The sequence below is a fragment of the Hippopotamus amphibius genome, chromosome X (assembly GCF_030028045.1).
Source record: "Hippopotamus amphibius kiboko isolate mHipAmp2 chromosome X, mHipAmp2.hap2, whole genome shotgun sequence".
Taxonomy (NCBI): domain Eukaryota; kingdom Metazoa; phylum Chordata; class Mammalia; order Artiodactyla; family Hippopotamidae; genus Hippopotamus; species Hippopotamus amphibius.
Window position 1 is genome coordinate 36,334,723 of NC_080203.1, and position 6,364 is coordinate 36,341,086.

At 37.8% G+C, this 6,364-nt stretch overlaps 1 pseudogene; it reads right to left on the reverse strand.

Moving 5' to 3' along the window:
- Positions 1-3,156: 3,156 nt before the first annotated feature.
- Positions 3,157-4,137, reverse strand: LOC130842120 (14-3-3 protein epsilon-like; annotated as a pseudogene).
- Between the last annotated feature and the right edge of the window lie 2,227 nt (positions 4,138-6,364).

Here is a 6,364-nt window from a genome sequence, read left to right on the forward strand (position 1 = left end):
CAAAAGGGAGCTTAAAAAGGGTAAAAAATATTAAAGTATCATTGAAATTAAGACTATATCTCAATTGCGTAATACAACTCTGAGGAATATCATCCAGATATAAAACATTTTGAATGAAATTAAAGGAATATATTAAGAATAAACTACAGAGAAGGCAATATAATTTGTTGGGATACAGCAGAAGAAAGTATAAAAAAAACTTTCATTTCTCAAACTGAATGGACAACTGAGAACATTATGTTGGCTAGGGAAACCAATTGAAGAAATATGATAGCAATGTTAACATGCAATTCAAGGAGAAAATTGCCTGTTTTTTTATTGGTAAAAACTAAGCTACTGGAATGGAAGACAGGAGCAAGTACATAACAGATAATGCATTAAGGGACAAAGAGGAAAACCAATTAAGAAAAAAAAGGACACTCATAAAATGGGGATTCAAAAATCTAGATAACTGATATGCCTGATGAAATGAAAGAAAACATATATAACAACAAAAATATTCACACGTATAAAAGAAGAAAATCTTCCAGAAATGACAGAAGTCCTGAGTCTGTAAAGCAAAAGCCTGTGACAAAAAAAAAAGTTTATAATGGCAAAAAGAAAAAGACAGAGATATTCCTCATTACATAACTTTTGAGATGGCGAAGGAATATTATACCTACCCAGATGTAAGAAGAAGGTTACTTGCTGTAGCATTAAGATATTTTTGGCTATGATTAAAAGAATATGTGGTTTAAAAATAGGTATTTCAATTCTTGTTGGTTTTTCATTTGTTTTTGTTTTTATTTTCCTCATGTTACGAGAAATCTGAAAGAGGCTCTTACATAGTTGTTACAGTGGCTTAATGATATCCACAAGGATTTGAGCCCTTTGTATCCTTTCATATGACCATCCTCAGCAGGAAGACTTTTTCCTCACTTTTATTTCTCTCACTTGGCTATTGCATCATCCCTCATCATGTCCTCACACAGCCACACCCAAAAGCACAAACAGAGAGTAGATACTGTCTCCTCATTTGCCTTATTTATTTATTTGACTAGAGGTTTTATTTTAGAAATACAGATGATGGAAGTGCAATGGTATTTGACATTTAAATTAAGGTTTGCTTCATTTAAGTTTAATATTAATTCTATGCCGTGTTTCAGTGAGAACAATACAGATTCTGTATCTGTGGCTCCAGTCAGACACCCAGTAGTACAAATTAACTTCAAGTCACACAAACTGAACAAAAAAAGTTAAGCGATTGAATGGCTGAGGAACTCATTTCCCATGGGGAAGAGGCAAGGAGAAGAAACAAAGAATTTAACACACTTGCAGCCTTTTCCATACCACCTTCAATGCTAATCTGCTTCAGAGGGAAAGTAAAAGCAGGTAAGAATGAGCAGTCATAGATTATTGGACTGTTACCAGCATCATGCTTTTCAGCAACATTTCAGCAGAGTTTGAAGCACTTTTTTTACAGTAAAACTATTACAACAAACTCCCCAAAGGACCTTTAACCACCTCAAGCTAACACCCCATTAATTTTAAACATCAGTATAAAATTCAATTTAAACAATTAGAAAAAGGAAAAATTATACCACTTATGTCTTTATAGTGTGATTAACCTCTCTTTTAGATGCTTGTATTACCTAAAAGTCTCATCGCTTTTGAATGTAATTTCCATTTCTAATGGTGATCTTGCCCCATCTGGCAGAAGATGATACAGTAATGCTGAAAAAGCCTCTATGTAGTCCTATTAATGTCTTAACCTAAAAGTTGGAACCAGTAAAATCCACAGAAATTCACCCTTGCCTTTAAGAACATTTGAAAACTGCTTTTTAGGAAAAAAAAAAACCCAAAAAACAAAGAACAAAAAAACAGGGAAGAACCTAAATTCTGAAACCAAATGTAGAAGTCATATTTGGTGGTTCTCACTGACAATGAGGAATTTCCTAGGCAGCGGGATGGGAAGGAGAGGGTGATGAGGGATGGTTTTTCTTTCTTTCTTCTTTTTTTCCCTTTAAGAACTTTTATTGAGATACAATTGACATACAATAAACTGTATATATGTAAAGTGTACAATTTGATATTTTTTTCTTATTAGTAATGTATATATGGCAATCTCAATCTCCCAATTCATTTCCCACTAACCCCCAACCCCCCACTGCTTTCCCCACTTGGTGTCCACATGCTTGTTCTCTACATCTGTGTCTCTATTTCTGCCTTGCAAACCGGGTGATTTGTATCATTTTTCTATAGTCCGCATATATGTGTTAATATACGATATTTGTTTTTCTCTTTCTGACTCACTTCACTCTGTATGACAGTCTCTACGTCCATCCATGTCTCTACAAATGTCCCAGTTTCCTTGCTTTTTACAGCGGAGTAATATCCCATTGTATATGTGTACCACATCTTTTTTTATCCATTCATCTGTTGATGGATATTTAGGTTGCTTCCATGTCCTGGCTATTATAAATAGTGCCGCCTTGAACATTGGAGTGCATGTGTCTTTTTGAATTATGGTGTTCTCTGGGTATATGCCCAGCAGTGGGATTGCTGGGTCATATGGTAACTCTATTTTCAGTTTTTCAAGGAACCTCCATACTGTCCTCCATAGTGGCTGTATCAGTTTACATTCCCACCAGCAGTGCAAGAGCGTTCCCTTTTCTCCACACCCTCTCCAGCATTTACTGTTTGTCGATTTTCTGAGGATGCCCATTCTAACTGGTGTGAGGTGATACCTCATTGTCGTTTTGATTTGCATTTCTCTAATAATTAGTGATGTTGAGCAGCTTTTCATGTGCCTCTTGGCCATCCATCCGTATGTCTTCTTTGGAGAAATGCCTATTTAGGTCTTCTGCCCATTTTTTGATTGGGTTGTTTTTTTGATATGGAGCTGGATGAACTGTTTATATATTTTGGAGATTAATCCTTTGTCTGTTGATTCGTTTGCAAATATTTTCTCCATTCTGAGGGTTGCCTCTTTGTCTTGCTTACAGTTTCCTTTGCTATGCAGAAGCTTTGAAGTTTCATTAGGTCCCACTTTATTTTTGTTTTTATTTCCATTACTCTAGGAGGTGGGTCAAAAAAATCTTGCTGTGATTTACGTCGAAGAGTGTTCTTCCTATGTTTTCCTCTAGGGGGATGGTTTTTCTTGTTGGCTTTTAGGTCTCACTGATTTTCATCTTCCACATCCTGCAAAAATTCCTTATTCTGCTTTTCACCATCACCCTGCATGTCTGAATTCAATAGTGTCAGTTTATCACATAACAATTGCATGATGTGTAGAGTCCTTATAGCTTCCTTCACTCAGCACATCCAGTTCTGGGGTTGCTTCAAGAGTTGATTTTGCCAATCTGCAGGCATGGTCAGGGAAATTAAGAATTTCACAGTAGGAAAAAAAGAAGCATACTCACAGATAAAGAGAACAAACTAGTGGTTACTAGTGGCAGGGGGTGGGGGCAATAGAGGGTTGGGGGAGTAGGAGGTATAAACTACTGAGTTTAAGATAGGAACAGAATGTATTGTATAACACGGGAAATATAGCCAACATTTTGTAATCACTGTAAATGGAATGTAATCTTTAAAATTTATATAGATATTAAAAAATGAAATAAAAGAATTTCATAGTAGAATACAGTAAAATTGAGAGCAAGACCTAAGTGAATGGGATGCACTGGTGGAAGTTCTATCATTGCAATATCATCAGCAGCTTTAAAGCTACTACGCTGTTCTTTGCAGCCTCCTTCCTATGGCAAATTCAGCCAGGTACCTGTGATAGTCCCCTTTCATTTTATAATAGAAAACCTTGGATTCGCCAGTGTTAGCTGCTGGAATGAGGTGTTTGTCTGGTATATCCAAAACATAGCAACAGATTAACCTTCGCTCAATCTCAACCATCTGCCAATATTCCTAAATCATTTTTAGTTTGTTTACTCCTCCTTAGTTTCTTCTTTCTGTTTTAATGCTGCTGATTATTCTTCAGGAGGCTCTTCTAGCCCCAATCACAATTTTATATACAACAGATAGAAAGTTTCTTTCTTCAATTGTCAGCTCCACATCCATCCCTGCTACTTTCTTCATTAATTCGATCCTATCACTTAGCCTCTTGGCCAGCTTCCCTGCATATACCAGATTCTCCTGATCATGCATAATGCAGCGGCTATGGTGGGTCTGTGCAACAGATGAAAGTGGGTAGGAGCTCTCTCTCAGCCCCCTGCTTTGCATCCAGGCAGCCCAATTATCTCTTTTATTAGTGAGGAAAACCTTTCTTAGAACACTCCAGCAAAATTCTCCTTATATCTCTTCATTTCAACAAGGCCACATTACTACACTCTAGCTGTAAAGGAGACTGGGGAAGTGATTTTCTACATTTCCATGCTCTATAATCAAAGATGGGATTCTGACAGCAAGTAAGCAGTGAAAGGAGATTGGCTAATGTCATTCATCAAGGGAAAAAAGTGATTGGGCTATTCTTAGATTTTCAACATCACCAGATGCCAAATATAGAAGTAATATCAGATGAAATTTTATAAATGATATATATACATATGTATACATATACATGTAAAATATACATATACATATGCCGAGACCAGCTTGGCGACTCGAGGTGAGTGACGGGTGCCGCAAGCTTGAAGAAGACACAGACACAGACTGAAGAGAAAGATGGGACCGGGGGACTCAAGACCTCTAGGATCAAGAGCCTCGCTGATTGATCCCACGTTGCTTTTATTGAGTTCTCGGCATAGCCTAAGGGTCTAACACTCCCAGGTTAATCGCATAAACAATCAAAGGCCTCACATGACTGGGGGCAATGATCTTTGTTTGCCTCCTGGGTCCTGATTTGAGCTGGGCGTGGAGAGCAAAGCAGCCCTGGGGGCAGGAGACCTCTCTCAAAAGGATTAAGGGTCTGTGCCCCACCCGTGTTGGCCCCTCTGCGACTGTGCCTGTCTTAGGTTGTTCCTCCCTTGAGGAATCTTACCCGTCTCTGGCTAACCAGTCATCCTCCAGGGCCAAACACGGTGATATAAGGAAGGCTCTATGCACCACCCCTGTTGGCCCCTCTGCGGCTGTGCCTGTCTTAGGTTGTTCCTCCTCTGAGGAATCTTACCCGTCTTTGGCTAACCAGCCATCCTTCAGGGCCAAACAGGGTGATATTAGTCTCCACGCCCCGCACCCTCAGCTCCTCCACTGCTCAAGCAGGACATTCTGAATCCCATCGCTCGGCCCACATACTTCAACATTTTCAATGTTTCAAAAAGGTTCCAGAATGTCTTCCCACATACATACACACATGTATGTATATGTATATAAAACTACACAAATCATAAATGTATTTAATTTAATGAATTTTCACACAATGAATATACTTAATGAAATCTGCATCCAGATCTTAATTGTGACTAATCTACTGATAAGCCTCTTGAAGGTATTTTTTAATCTCTCTTGTGTTTTTCAATTTTAGTATTTTCATTTGATCCTTTTTTATACTTTCTATCTCTGCTAAAATCCTCTATCTGTTCATATATGTCATCAGTCTTTTCCACTATAGTATGAACTGGCAAACTATAGCCAACAACCTGTTTTTGTAAATAAAATCTTATCAGAGCACAGCCATGCTCTTTTGTTTATGTGTTGTCTATGGCTGATTTGTGCTACAATGGCAGAATCGAACAGCTGTGACAGAGACTATATGACCTGCCAGGTCTGAAATATTTACTATATGGCCCTTTACAGAAAAAAGTTTGCTAACTCTTGAGCTAGAACATTTAATATGTTAATCATAGATATTTTAAATTTCTTGTCTTTGATTCCAATATCTTCATTGTACTTGCATCTTGTTTTGTTGATTGCTTTGTCTTTGATAGTGTGTTTTTCCTTACTTTTTTGGGTATGTTGTTGGTATTTTTGTTGAAGACCAGACATCGTGTGTCAAACAGTACTTATGCCTTAAAGTGAGCATACGTATTTCTTTTTCAAGGCCTTTAGCTGAGTTGAATTTGGGTTTTGTCATAGTGTACCCTCAGTGTAGCAATCTCCAAATTCTTCTAGTGTTATCTTCTGATTAGGATAGGGCTGCTAAGGATTAGAGGTTTTTCCAGTGTTTGTTCCACTCTCAGGTTTATAGTTTCCATTTGAACTTGTGCCTCAGAGACAGTATCTCTTCTATTATAGCCTATGTACTAACATAAGATTTCTGTTACTAGTTACTCAACACTGGGGAGACTAAGTTTGGGGTAGGGGAACATTTTAGTCATCCTCAATCTTAGGTAGGTGCTTTATCCCTGGATTTTGGAGATGGGTCTTTTCACTGATCCTGTCTTTTCTGCCAGTATCAGGTTATACTTTGGGCCTAGGATGTTTTCTTACCGCTATT